This window comes from Rhinopithecus roxellana, chromosome 13, assembly GCF_007565055.1.
Source record: "Rhinopithecus roxellana isolate Shanxi Qingling chromosome 13, ASM756505v1, whole genome shotgun sequence".
Classification (NCBI taxonomy): Eukaryota; Metazoa; Chordata; class Mammalia; order Primates; family Cercopithecidae; genus Rhinopithecus; species Rhinopithecus roxellana.
The window spans coordinates 18,183,516-18,198,757 of NC_044561.1; the positions used below are offsets into that span (position 1 = coordinate 18,183,516).

A 15,242-nucleotide genomic window follows, 5' to 3' on the forward strand; every position below is an offset into this window, starting at 1 on the left:
AATCCTTTCTGACGTTCTCTGGACCTGGCTCTCTCTCCTTAGGGGAGGCCAGGAGAGTAGCCAGAGAGCATGTCATTTGTAGCTGAGGTTAAAGTGTGGAGCTGTGAATGGTGACCTAGCCTCTTGGCATGTTAGCAAGCCAAAGGACCTTGACAACTTTTCTGATGATTGTCCCTTCACCCTGATCAAAGGTGTTTGGCTTAGGAGGAGGGAAGAAAAGCTACCCCTATTAGTCTTGATGGTCCCAGCCTAGGTCTGTATTGCTTGACCTGGTTCCTAACAGCATTATCAGAAGGAAAATCCATCGCTCTTAAGTCTCCTGGGAACTTTCAGGACCTCCTTTCTCAGGATCGCAAACACAAGACTATTTGAGCTTTCACTTTTGAGAAGTGGTTACTAATACCTATACCCTGGAAAAGGGCTAATGCAGATAGAAGACTGTGGTCACTGCATCAGGCAACAGACTGTTTCCGCTAAATTTAGTGACTCCAGGAAGGCCAGTGAAGAAATAACACACGTAGCAACCAAAGACTGTGTTGTAATGTGCTGGCTGACAGCAGGGTACTTTCTGTGATGCTGAAAGCCACATTCATTTACTCTCCCTCATCCCCATCTAAGCAAGCCTGGTAGAATCATAATTACAGTAATAGGTACCACTTATTGAGTACTCTGTGCCAGACACCCTCCTAAGCATATGACATGCATAGCACATTTAATCCTTACAATGACTCAATAAAATGTACTGATCTTACCTACTTCAAGAATAGGGAAGTGGAGGTTACTTGCTTAAAGTCACAGAGCTAACAGGTAGCATAGCTGGGATTTGAACTCAGGCATTCTTACTCCTTGCCTGCAAGAGTCTCTTGGCATTCTTGAATACAAGCATATTTCTTAACCTCACTGAAGCTCAGTTACCTCTTCTATAATATGGGGTAAAAAGCCCTCACCCTGCCTGCCACACACTGGTGGTGTCAGATAACATTGAAGGGTATTATTTCAAAGGCTTCATAGACTCTAAAATGTCAACAAAAGTGCTATTAACTTTCTTCTGGGTCTCAGGCTCCTGATGTAGAGTCAGTGGAGCAACCCTGCCATCTGCTGTTGTTCTGTTGATGTTGCTGCCACACTTACTAGCCTAAACCTTTGATTCTGGCTGTGGCCTTCTCCAGAAGGTGTTTACTCGTTTGTCCAGTTTATGTTTTAGGAAATAGCCAGCCAGTAGATCCTTAAGGCTGGCTATTGGACAGGGGGCTGGGGCCTGTCTGACAGCGGAAGGAAGGGCAGACATCTGGGTCTTCCTCTGCCCCCACAAGAGACTCCAGCCTGACCACAGAGTGGTACTCCTAGGATGTAGCAGCAGCATATGACTTTGAATGTGCCTTAATCCTGCTCTTTACTTTGGGAAGAGAGAACTAAGGACCCATAGACACTTCAAGCTGCAATAGGAGGCAGGGATAGAAAAATGGAGAGAGGTGAGGCCAGAGATAGATAACTGATATTAATTAAATGTTGTATTAAGAACCACACTGATATTAATTAAATGTTGTATTAAGAACCACACTTAGATTATCTGATTCAGTCCTCAAAATAACCCTGCAACCCCCACCTTTTTTTGAGATAGGGTCTTGCTCTGTTGTCCAGGCTACAGTGCACTGGTATAATCATAGTTCACTGCAACCTCAACCTCCTGAGCTCAAGCAATCCTCCCACCTCAGCCTTGCAAGCAGCTCGGACTACAGGCATGCTACCACAACTTGCCAATTTTTTTTATTTTAAGTAGAGACAAGGTCTTATTAATACTATGTTGCCTAGGCTGATCTTGAACTCCTGAGCTCAAGTGATCCTCCTGCCTCAGCCTCCCAAAGTGCTGGGATTATGGGAGTAAGCCACTGTGCCTGGCCAGTGCAACCCCCATTTTATACTAAAACAGGAAGACCCAGAAAGGTGGATTAACTTGTCCAGGGTCACACAGCTGATACTTGAACTCAGGTCTCCCTGGCTCCCAAGAGAGTCCGCTTTCCACTAGGACTCCCAGGGAAAAAAAACAGTAGACTTGGAGACAGAAAATCTGATTTGAGTCTTAGTTGAGCTAGGCTAACTGTGTAACTGTGGGCAAGTTCCTTAGCCCCCGTGAGCCTCAGTTTCTTATCTGTAAAATGTTATAAAAGTAATCCATCTCATGGAGTAGTTGTGATGATCAAGGACTCTGAAAACATTAGAATGGTTTAACGTGAAGGATTAGCAGCAGCATATAGCAGCATTGTGCATCTTATATTAACTATCCAAATGTATCAAGTGTCATTTGCTATATATAAAAGCCATCAAATAAGGCACTGTGGGGGATGTGGAGTTGGCATACTAGCCTGGCCTCTTAATTAATTCATTAATTAGCTTATTTATTTATTTATTTTATTTTTTATTTTTTGAGATGGAGTCTTGCTCTGTCCCCAGGCTGGAGTGCAGTGGCATGATCTCAGCTCACTGCAAGCTCCGCCTCCCAGGTTCACACCATTCTCCTGCCTCAGCCTCCCGAGTAGCTGGGACTGCAGGTGTCCGCCACCATGCCCGGCTAATTTTTTGTGTTTTTAGTAGAGACAGGGTTTCACTGTGTTAGCCAGGATGGTCTCGATCTCCTGACCTCGTGATCCACCTGCCTCAGCCTCCCAAAGTGCTGGGATTACAGGCATGAGCCACCACGCCCGGCCTAATTAGCTTATTTATTTATTTATTTATTTTTTTTTTTTTTGAGACGGAGTCTCACTCTGTCGCCCAGGCTGGAGTGCAGTGGCCGGATCTCAGCTCACTGCAAGCTCCGCCTCCTGGGTTTACGCCATTCTCCTGCCTCAGCCTCCCGAGTAGCTGGGACTACAGGCGCCCACCACCTCGCCCGGCTAGTTTTTTGTATTTTTTTAGTAGAGACGGGGTTTCACCATGTTAGCCAGGATGGTCTCGATCTCCTGACCTCGTGATCCGCCCGTCTTGGCCTCCCAAAGTACTGGGATTACAGGCTTGAGCCACCACGCCCGGCCAGCTTATTTATTTATTTATTTATTTATTTTTTATTTTTATTTTTATTTTTTTTTTTTGAGACGGAGTCTCGCTCTGTCGCCCAGGCTGGAGTGCAGTGGCCAGATCTCAGCTCACTGCAAGCTCCGCCTCCCGGGTTCATGCCATTCTCCTGCCTCAGCCTCCCGAGTAGCTGGGACTACAGGCGCCCGCCACCTCGCCCGGCTAGTTTTTTTGTATTTTTAGTAGAGACGGGGTTTCACCGTGTTAGCCAGGATGGTCTCGATCTCCTGACCTCGTGATCCGCCCGTCTCGGCCTCCCAAAGTGCTGGGATTACAGGCTTGAGCCACCGCGCCCGGCCCTTATTTATTTTTAAAACAGATCTTGCTCTATTGCCCAGGCTGGAGTGCAGTGGCATGATGATAGCTTACTACAGCCTCAATCTCCCAGGCTTAAACAATCCTCTTGAGTAGCGGACTACAGGCACACACTACCATGCCCAGCTAATTTTTTTTTTTTTTTTTGTAGAGACAGGTTCTTGCTCTGTTGCCCAGGCTGGTCTCAAACTCCAAAGTGTTGGGATTATAGGTATGAGCCACGGCGCCTGGCCTGGTCTCTTAACTGGTTCCCTAAGACAGCTGGAAATAGAGAATGTCATGGAGCATTCCTAACCATGGGCTCCAGCCTGGCTTCCATTCTGTTTCTGCCCTGAAACAACATTCCGTTAGTAATGTTCCAAATAACAGCCTCATCAGCCTGTCCACTGACCACTCTTCAGGCTTCATCTTATATGACCTCCCAAACTGCACTAAGGGTTGTGTTAGAGAAAAGTGGATCGAGTTCGGAGTCAGGCTGCTTGGGCTTAAATGCCAGCTTCACTTACCAGCCACCTGACCATGAGTCAGCTGCTTAAACCACTCTTTGCCACAGTTTCCTTGTCTATGAAAAGGGAAATGGCTCTCACCTCAAAAAGTTGTTAAGCACATTAAATTCAATCGTGTATTCAAAGTCCTGAGCTTAATGCCTGGCCATGACTGGGACTTAACAGATGTTAGCATTTATTATTAGTATCTGTCAATCTTAAAATGTTCTCTTCCCTTGGCTTTCGTGACATTCCATACTGTCCTGGTTTTCTCTTACTTCTCTGGTAGTACCTGTTTGCTTATCCTTCTTTGTCAAGCTCTGAGATGATACCATTCCTTCAGGCGTGCTATCTGTTTTCTCCCTAGGCAGTCTTACACACACTCATGGCTTCCATTGTCCTCCACAGACTGATGACCCTAAAATCAGTGTCTCCAGCCTAAACCTTTCCACTGAGCTCTAGACCCATATATTGTACTATCAACCTGGCTTGTCCATTTGAATGTCTTCCAGGCACTTCAGACTCTCGTCTCTAGACTTTGCTGGACTTTCACTCTCTTCCCCCTGAAACTGGCTCCTCTTCCATTGAAACGTGTGTGTCATTGAGAGGCACCATCATCCACCCAGTGCCTAAGCCAGAAACCTAGGAGTCCTTGATACCTCTTCTCTCTCATCGTGCATATCCAAGCCTATCAGTTTAATCTCTGAATTATGTTTTGGTAGGTTTACTTCTTTCTATTTCTCCCACCTCCACTCTGTTCCAAGCTACCATCATCTCACCTGGATGTCTGCAATAGCCTCATCTCCCACAGTCACTCTGCACCCCCTAATCTATTATCTGTAGAGCAGTTGGAAGGAGTGATTTTTTTGTTTGTTTTGTTTTAGACAGAGTCTTACTCTGTTCCCCAGGTTGGAGTGCAATGGCACAATTTCGGCTCACTGCAACTTCTGCCTCCCGGGTTCAAGCAGTTCTCCTGCCTCAGCCTCCCAAGTGACTGGGATTACAGGCACCTGCCACGTTAACTGGGCCGGCACGGTGGCTCACACCTATCATCCCAGCACTTTGGGAGACTGAGGCAGGCAGATCAAGAGATCAAGACCATCCTGGCCAACATGGTAAAACCCCGTGTCTACTAAAAATAACAAAAATTAACTGGGCGTGGTGGAGTGTGCCTGTAATCCCAGCTACTTGGGAGGCTGAGGCAGGAGAATCACTTGAACCTGGGAGGCAGAGGTTGCAGTGAGCCTAGATCACACCACTGCACTCCAGCCTGGTGAAGAGTGAGGTTCCATCTCAAAAAAAAAAATCCTTAATTTGGCCTACAGTAGAGCCCTCCATAATCTGGCCTCTCTCCACATCTCCACAACCTCCTGCTCCCTGCATTTCAGCCTCTCTTCTCTTCTGACAAGGGCTTTGTTCGTTCTGCTCCCTCTGCCTGGAATGCCCCCTTACTCTCTTTTCACTTAACTCTTGCTTATCATTTAGATCTTTACCTGGATGGCTCAGAGAAATACAGAAGTAATTCCTCACCCTGAAAAATAGGTCTCTGTTTTATGTTTTCATAGACCTTTCCTTTGAGGCTTTTTTAAAAAAATAGTTTTAATCTCACATTTATTCATGTGTTCATCTCCTTAATGATATCTTAAGACCTCTAATAGAACAATTTGGTCATGGACTATGGGGTTTTTGCCCCTCATTGTGTCATCACTGAGCATATTGTTGGCATAGAAGGGATATTTGTTGAATGAATTGCTAGAGGTGGCCAAGAGATATGATGTAAGTCAGGCTTTTCCCTGCCCTTCCCCTTCCCCTTCCCCTTCCCCACATCCTTCCTATAGCAGCCACCGTGGCTGTAGTTACTGTAAATGGCAAGAAGGAATCAGTTCCGGACATTGGGTTGTTTTAGAAAATTGCCTGCAAGTGTCAGGGTGATAAGTTAAAGCTTTATCTTTTGCCCTCAGAGGAGCTATCCCATAGTGAGTAGAAGCCAGAGAAGCTGACCCCAGGAGTCCCTCTTTCCAGCAGTAGGTCTCGAGCTGCACTTCTCTGTAGCTACACTCCAGGCAGGAACAAGCCCTAGATACCTCCGGAGAGTAGGGCAAGAGAGGAAGAATGAGTTCAGCTACTCTAGCTACCAAACTGATTATGAATTGCCCTGAAATCTGAAAAATTTCAATTCCAATCATAAGTTTGTTTTGTTTCATTTTGTTTTCTTAAATTTTATATTTGAAAGATGGCATTAACCAAAGATACACATTCAGTATAGACTGGAAAAAATGGAATACTTGCATAGTATCTTTTACTTATAGGTGATTTATGATGGGGAATGGGGTGAATAGGTTGGCAGTTCCCCCGAGAACTTGGTAGCTAGAGTAGCTGAACTCATTCTTCAGCCTGGGAGACACAGCAAGACTCTGTCCCAATAAATAAATGAACATAGTATAAAATAAAATAAAATAATATGGAGGCTGGCAGGCGCAGTGGCTCACGCCTGTAATCCCAGCACTTTGGGAGGCTGAGGCAGGCGGATCACGAGGTCAGGAGCTCGAGACCATCCTGGCTAACACACTGAAACCCCGTCTCTACTAAAAATACAAAAAAAATTAGCCGGGCATGGTGGCGGGCGCCTGTAGGCTGAGGCAGGAGAATGGCGTGAACCCAGGAGGCGGAGCTTGTAGTGAGCTGAGATCGCGCCACTGCACTCCAGCCTCGGCGACAGAGTGAGACTCCATCTCAAAAATATATATATAGGCCGGGCGCGGTGGCTCAAGCCTGTAATCCCAGCACTTTGGGAGGCCGAGGCGGGCGGATCACAAGGTCAGGAGATCGAGACCATCCTGGCTAACACGGTGAAACCCCGTCTCTACTAAAAAAATACAAAAAACTAGCCGGGCGAGGTGGCGGGCGCCTGTAGTCCCAGCTACTCGGGAGGCTGAGGCAGGAGAATGGCGTGAACCTGGGAGGCGGAGCTTGCAGTGAGCTGAGATCTGGCCAGTGCACTCCAGCTTGGGTGACAGAGCAAGACTCCGTCTCAAAAAAAAAAAAAATATGTATATATATATGGAGGCTGGGCGCGGTGGCTCCCACCAGCACTTTGGGAGGCTGAGGTGGGTGGATCACCTGATGTCAGGAGTTTGAGACCAGCCTGGCCAACATGCTGAAAGCCTGTCTCTACTAAAATTACAAAAATTAGCCAGGCATGGTGGCAGGCATCTGTAATCCCAGCTACTTGGGAGACTAAGGCAGGAGAATAGCTTGAACCTGGGAGGTGGAGGCTGCAGTGTGCTGAGATCGTGCCACTGCGCTCCAGTAGAGTGAGATTCCATCTCAAAAAAAAAAAAAGAAAGAAAGAAAGAAACAAATGGAGATACAAACTTACTACCTACCTCCTTACAACCTACCCTGACAGTATTACTGTGAATAAAAGTGTATGTAGCACTGGGAACACTATTCACAGCACTCATGAATGTTTGCTCTTTGTTATTAGTTATTAGAGAGACGAATGTCTGCCAGGGCTGAATAATATGTGAATTGGTGATTGTTGCACATATCTAAAGAAGTAGTTATTTTTTCAATTAAAACTTAGTTTGAAAACCAATATAAGGCCGAGCGCAGTGGCTCACACCTGTAATCCCAGCACTTTGGGAGGCCAAGGTGCAGATCATTTGAGCTCAGGAGTTTGAGACTAGCCTGGCCAACATGGTGAAACCTTGTGTCTACTAAAAAGAAAAAAAAAAGTACAAAAATTAGCCGGGCGTGGTGACAGGTGCCTGTAATCCTAGCTACTTGGGAGGCTGAGGCAGGAGAATCGCTTGAACCCAGGTGGCGAAGGTTGTAGTGAACCAAGTTTGCGCCACTGCACTCCAGCCTGGGCAACAGAGTGAGACTCTGTCTCCAAAAAAAAAAAAAAAAAAAAAAAACACCAGTATAATAAATAAGTGGCCAGCAGTGAAATGGAAAGTGAAAAGTTAGTGAAGCAAAACTAGTACTGTATTCAGATAAAGATGCTGAATCTAGATTTGGTTACCAGAATAGGGTCCTTTGTGGCAAGCAGGGCTAGTTTGGCTGACTCACCACTGCCAGGATGAAATTTCTCTCAGTGGCTGCTCATTTCCCTTTATTTTAAGTCCATGCTCACAGAGTAACCTTCTGATGCCTAATTCAGCTTCCTGGGATTCTTAATAACAGGAAGGGTCTGGAAGTAGTACCTGTATAGGGGATATGGGTGTTCTGATTTTAATAGTCAATTCATAAGTGTACAGAGAGGTTGATAAATGGTTAGGTCAGAACCATCGCAGAATGTCTACACCTCTCTGGACATTAGGAAGGCCAAAAACCTGAAAGGCCAAAAGCTAGGCCTAGATTAGGGTCATTCACCAAGATAACATCAGCCTTGAAGAGTTCTCTGCGTGGTCGACCAGCCGACCTTCCTTTGATCACACCCCCTTCCTCATTGCTTCTTTAAGCATTGACCTGTAATGGGTATGGAATTTTTTGCTCACATAACTCCTTCTTTTTACAGAGGAAGAAATTGAAACCCAGAGAGATTTAATGGCTTGCCTAAGACCACACAGCAGATTTTCTGTTAACCAGGGCGATTTTTCAGGTCTTCCCTGCCAGACGAGGGCTTTTTTCCTTGAATTGCCTAGAGATTTGTTGAGATATCCAAAGCATTTTTCCCAGTGCAGCCTGGAGAAGGATGTCCATGTTAGCACAGCATTTGATACTCAATGTTAGACATTCAGTTTTCTAATTAGTATCATGGAGCAATGGTGAATGATTAGCTATAAGGGGTTGCGATTCCATGCTTATCTGCTTACAGCCCATATAGACAAATCTCAGATGTTAAAATGACAAGGCAGTAGAGATGTGGCCCTAGGACAAAGGCATGCTCTGCTGTTAGTGAACACTAGTTGGCCAGCAAATTTCACGTGGGCATATACACGGCCAACTGTAGATTTTAGGCATTTATACCCATTCAAAGAGCCAAACTGGCAACTAAAGATCAGAGTTCTCTTTGGCGTTTCAGGCTTTGCGTTCTGTTAGGAATCACTGCTTGCTTAAATACCTCTGATAGCTCTTCACTCCCTGTAGGCAACTCTTTAGCCTAGCAGACTTGGTCTTTAGTGCTCTGTCCCTCCTCTCTTTCACCATCCCAGCCTCTGCTCTAATTGCTGCCCACAGGTGCCCTGCACAAGAGCTTACAGACCTGCTCAGTGGTATGTGAGCATACCATACTCTTTATGCCTCAGCGCATTTGCACATATTGTTCCTTCAGGCCAGAATGCCTCTTATCTGCCTGGCAATCAGCCTGTTAGAGACTGCCAATACCATCCCATCTTCTGTGGAGGAGTCCCCTGCCAAATCCACCCATACCTCTCCCCACCAATCAGAGACTTTTTCTCTCTTTGTTATTCTCTTCATACCTCAGTTAAATCCATGTCAATATTTGTTTACACATCTAGCATCACTCTTAGAGTATGAAATTCTCCAAGTGCGGAGCCGTATCTAGTTTGTCTTTGCATCCCAGAGTTTAGCAAAGTGCCTAGAATGTAGTGGGCACTCAGAGTGTTTGCTGGGTGAGTGATGTTATTTGTTGAACGACTCTTCGGACACTTGAATAAAGCCCATCCAGTATGCACCATTACCATCTCTTTGCTCTACAATATTCTTTTAGGCAAGAGCTTGTCTTTTGAGGTGGTAAGATAAGCTCAAACTTATATAGACTAAGACCTCAGTCTGTAAATGTCATCCCTAAGTCTTAAACCATCAAAACCAGGGCCTCAAGGAATGGCATGCCTTCTGCAACTGTAGCAACCTGCTGTGCTTATTTTGCCTTTTCATTTTCCCCCCAAAGACTAGAGTCCCTTCTCCCATGGGCAGTGCTGGAAGGGTGCTAACAAATTCTTTCTCCATCCTCCTTACGATTACAAAAAAAACCCTCAGTACCTCATGCCAGACTTGAGTTAAGGTTGTTTTCTTCTGTGTGTCAGCTGTATTCTGGTCATGACTTCCCGATGATGCCCTATAGAGATTTTGCTGAGATCAGAGGGTGCTCCACTCTCATCAGCAGCACTGACTTTTGCAGAAGCACCATTTCTGAAGTTGGCTAATGTCATCCCTCATGTTTGTTTGTTTGTTTGTTTGTTTGAAATTTGTTTTAGCTCCAGAGATAGCGCTGTCATGGAACGACGCTATCTTCTAGAATCACCGTTTTTTTTTGAGATGGAGTCTCGCTGTGTCACCAGACTGGAGTGCAGTGACGCAATCTCAGTTCACTGCAATCTCCACCTCCTGGGTTCAAGTGATTCCCCTGCCTCAGCCTCCCGAGGAGCTGTGACTACAGGCACGCACCCCAACTCCCAGCTAATTTTATGTGTTTTAGTAGAGACAGGGTTTCACTGTGTTGGCCAGGATGGTCTCAATCTCCTGACCTTGTGATCTGCCCACCTCAGCCTCTCAAAGTGCTGGGATTACAGGTGTGAGCCACCGCGCCTGACCTAGAATCACCTTTTTATACCATAACATGAGCACTGCTGCCATGTCACCGAAGAAAGAGAGAGACAGCTACTGTGGGGTTACAAATGGGTAAGAGTGGCACCAGGAGGGTGAAAGTCTCTGCTGAGCCAAGGCTTAACAAAATGTCAATCATCAAACCTTTATTAGGCTACATTCAGGATAAGAAGATGAACAAACTATCTGTAAATTCATTTTCTCGTTTGTAACAAGGTAATGATAGTGATCTATCCTGCCTGCCTCTGAGGGTTATTGTGAGAATAAAATGAAATCAAGTGGAAAAGCACTTAGGAAAAAGAAAAGCATTGGTTTTCAATTGTTAGTGTGGATCAGAACCACTGGGACTTGTTTAAAATGCAGATTCTTAGCCCCAATCTCAGCAATTCTGATTCTGTATACCTGAAGTGGGGCCCAGGAATCTTCATTTTCAACAGGCTGACCAGAGGGTCCAATGCTGCTATTCCTTTAGTTACACTTTCAGAAATATTACTGTAAATCACATGGCAAGAATAAAATAGTTATTTGAGGCAGTTTTCGTATGTTGGACCTGGAGTCCAAAGACTTGGGTCAAACTCCAGCTTTGTCAGTTCCTAGATCTGTGACCTTAAACAGCAACCTTCTCTGTGAACCTTAGTTCCCTCAGGAACGTCTCTGGTCACCTTCTGCCCTACTCCATTGATGACTCACCTGGGAGTTCCCCAAACCTCTGCTCTCTTAACTCCTTCTGTAGCTTCCTACATCTCCTTCAGGTGCTGTCTTCTCCTCCTTTTTCCAGGCCCTGCTCTGACAGAGCATTCATTCTCTTCTAGGAAGGTTCCTTCAATGTGTCCTCAAGCACATCACACCCAGGAAGGACCCTGTGGCCATATCTGCCTATCACCAGATCAAACTACGTGAAGGCAGGCACTAGGTACTCTCAGTGCCCAGCATAGGCCTGACCCATACCAGGTGTCCACAGATACCTAGTAAAGTAACGTATAATCCAGGACCCCCATGATGAGCAACTACAGCACTAGAACAGTGATAATAACTAATGTTCATAAAGCATCTTCAGTTTACAAAGGCCTTTTATACTCATCATCTAGTTTAGTTCTTGCAACAACCTCTTGAGGAATACAGCACAAGCAGGGCAAGGGAAGCCCAGAGATGTTAAATAATTTATCCAAGTTTATGCTGCTGGGGAGGGCAGCACTGAAATTAAAAGAAAAGTTTTCTGAGCTCAAATCCCATGCCCTTTCCTCAGTGTGAGCTCTAGCAAGGTATTCAGGAATCCTGCCTGTACAGTTCAGAGCCTCAAATTGGTGGGTATGTTGAGTTCTTGTATGTGATTTTTCTAGATTTCCTGCCCACATTCTTACTGTCTGGCTATCAGGAAAGAGTTTATCAAATGCCTGTGGAAATCCAAGAGAAGGTCTCATGATGAGTAACCCTGTGAAAACATGAAGTCAAGTCTAACTAGTCACTACCGTTTCACTACTGCTGACTCCTAATGATCAGCTCCTTTTCTAAGTGCTTACTGTCCACTTATTCCATCATCTGCCTAGAATTTTGTGAAGGAATTAAAGCAAAAGGATCATAAGGTTACTTTTTCCAGTATCTTTTTCCTCCTTTTTGAAAACTGGGCCAGTTAGCTATCTCCGTTTTTATTTCATGAATACATCCCCAGCACCTGGTATATAGTAGATATGGAACATTATACTTTGGAAATATTGCCCCCATTCTCCATAGTTTCTCCGAAGTTACTAACAATGGTTCCATCACTGTGCCAACATATTTTCTTTTTTCAATATATTGGGAAATAATTCTCCCAGTCTGAAAATCTGAACACATTTCATGTGACTTGGTATCCTCATATGTCTTGGGCTTCCAATTCTCCATTCCTGGTTTCAAGTTCGTGAACTATAAAACAAGGGATTAGACTAAATCTCTAAAGTTCTATCCAGATGGCAAATTCTTTTCTCTTTCCGTGATACCTAAGATGCCAAATACTGTCTTTTACCTGGTGTTTGTGAACATGACATCACATTACAGGAGTAGCAGATAAAACACTGACTGAGTTCCATGAGCCGGATACTGAAGTGGGCTTGTTCACATATGTTCTCATTTAATGCTCATAACCCTGTGAAGCTGGGAATTGCTGTGACGTTTTATTTATTTATTTATTGAGACAGAGTCTTGCTCTGTCACCTAGGCTGGAGTGCAATGACATGATCTTGGCTCACCACAGTCTCTGCCTCCTGGGTTCAAGCGATTCTCTTGCCTCAGCCTCCCCAGTAGCTGGCATTACAGGCACACACCACCACACCCAGCTAATTTTGTGTTTTTAGTAGAGACGGGGTTTCTCCATGTTGGCCAGGTTGGTCACGAACACTTGACCTTAGGTGACCCGCCCGCCTCTGCCTCCCAAAGTGCTGGGATTATAAGCATGAGCCACCGCGCTCGCCCGGGACCCTTGTTTTAGAAGGATGACTGCTACTATAATGTAGAAAGTGATTTGGAAGAAGGGAGGAGGGGGGCAGGAAAGATGGTTAGTATATGGGGGTGGTAATGCTTACCTTTCAGGATTTGGAGATTTCAGAGTCCTCAAAAATTATCTTCCTTGATTGGAGTCCTCCCAGCCAATAGAGGGCTTCACACAAACACAGTTCCTTGAGTTTTGAATTATTTGGCCAGAGTTTTCTTCCAACAAGAGGCTGGGGTGATTCATTCACTTACCACACCTTGCCTGAACATTCACTTGGGGCTGCCGGTTTTGAAGGCTGTTGTTCTCCAGCCTGTCACAGACGCCTTGAAGACCTATGCCTCAGCTGGTTCTATGGAGTCAGTTTGTTCGGCACCCTGCCAGGTTTCCAACTTATGAAATGTGCTGGAGATTAACACCTCTCCTGCTATTTTATCCCTACTATAACTGCCAGTCAAAGGATTCCTGCAGTTGCCTCTGGCAGCCATAACTGCTGAATCTTCTGCCAGCTGCTCTAAGGACCTAGAAGAGCAGTTTTCTATCCAGGACCAGTTTCCAAGGGTGGGAGGGTAAAATATATCCTCCAATGTGGCATTTCATCTCCCAATGCTGGGTGGCTTGGGCCCTTTGAAGTTGGCCCTGAGGAACCACACGCTTGCGTCTGAGCAGCCAGCAGCTTATCACATCTGGTGATCAATCCTTCAAAGGTTCTTCCTGAAGTCTGGATTTATGGAGGTCAAATGGATTCCACCTGGGAGGGGCTTCTGCTTCAACTCAGGACGTGGGGAGAAGGCTGTTGCTCTTCCAGGGGAAGGCAGTTTTCATGGCATTGAGATGTCCTCTCACTTATTCCCCACCCACCCACCAAGTCCTTTGTAAGAGGAGTAGGGGGAGAGGAGAACGCCTGCAGCCTCCTGCTCACATTCCTAGACACCGACTCACTGAGCCCGCCGCCGCCGCTGGAACAGCAGAGCTGTGTGAAATGTCAAGAGGAGTTATGCTCATGGGCTCCCTGGCCTCGGTCTCTTTGTGGCTTGCATATTCTTCCATCAGTGCTGTGTTCATCACATGGAAATCAGAGGGTACAATTAAAAGATAATTTGCTAGTTCCAGACTTAATTTGGGGCCCCCTTCTTGCCTGATTGAATTACAGGGGAACATAATAGAGTTTTGGTGAGAAATAGTTGATTCTGTGACTGGGAGAAAGATTGCTCCCAGCTCTCCAGCTGGGCAGCCCTTTCAGTATCCTGTATGTTGTTTCCCCACTTCCAGCCCACCTCAACTCCTCTGTGGCTCTTGTGTGGCCCCTAGGCCAGGATCCTGACCTCCTGCTCAAGAGTTTAAACTCAACTTGAGACCCAAGGAAAACAGAGAGCCCTCTGCAACCTCACAGGGATGAAAAATGTTGATACTGGGAGCTATTTAGAGACCTAACCCAGACCCAAACAGAGACGATGACTTGCTAAAGGCCGCATAGCTAGCCCACAGTAGTTGTAACAATAGTCTTAATGATATTAATGGGTAACATTTATCAACCTTTAATGTGTTCCAGACTTTGTGCCAAGGGCTTACATACAGTGCATTGTCACATTCAAACCCAGACAGTCTGGCTCTGGGCCCAGGCTGAGCTTCAATATAGCATGGTAGAGTGTAGTCTATAATGTCTAGTCTAGGTTCAAATCCTGGCTTCACTTCTCACATTTACAGCTGAGTGACCTCAGGCAAGTGATTTAACCTCCCTGTACCTCAGTTGCTTTATCTGTAAAGAGAGAAATCACAGAACTGTGGAATAGTGTGGGTTAAAATTCATTCATACAAGTAGTGCTACAAGCAATGCTTAATGCGGGGTGAGCACCTGTTCAGTCTTTACTTCTTCTGGCTGCCTCTGGGGCTAGAGTGTGGTGTCTTCGTGGTAGACAGATATGGCTGAGCTCTGCACAAACACCAAGAGCTGTTCTTTACTATTAGAGGTAGTAAATAGAGTGGTTGAGCTCTGTAGCTCTAGAACAGAGGCCAGCAAGCTATGGCCCATTGCCTATTTTAATACGGCCTGTGATTGATTGTTTTTTTTTTTTTCTTTTTTCTTTTTGAGACAGAGTTTCGCTCTTGTTGCCCAGGCTGGAATGCAATGGCACGAACTCAGCTCACCGCAACCTCCACCTCCTGGGTTCAAGCGATTCTTCTGCCTCAGCCTCTGGAGTAGCTGGGATTACAGGCATGTGCCACCACGCCCAGCTAATTTTTGTATTTTTAGTAGAGACAGGGTTTCTCCATGTTGGTTAGGCTGGTCTCAAACTCCCTACCTCAGGTCATCTGCCCGCCTCGGCCTCCCAAATTGCTGGGATTACAGGTGTGAGCCACCATGCCCGGCCTGATTGATTGATTTTTTTGGTAGA

The 15,242-nt window shown here is 45.6% G+C and overlaps 1 protein-coding gene across 3 annotated transcripts in view; it reads left to right on the top strand.

Moving 5' to 3' along the window:
- The window catches only part of LIMK2 (LIM domain kinase 2), a 68,369-nt gene that overhangs the window by 19,627 nt on the left and 33,500 nt on the right, over positions 1–15,242 (top strand). The gene's annotated exons all lie outside the window — the stretch shown is intronic.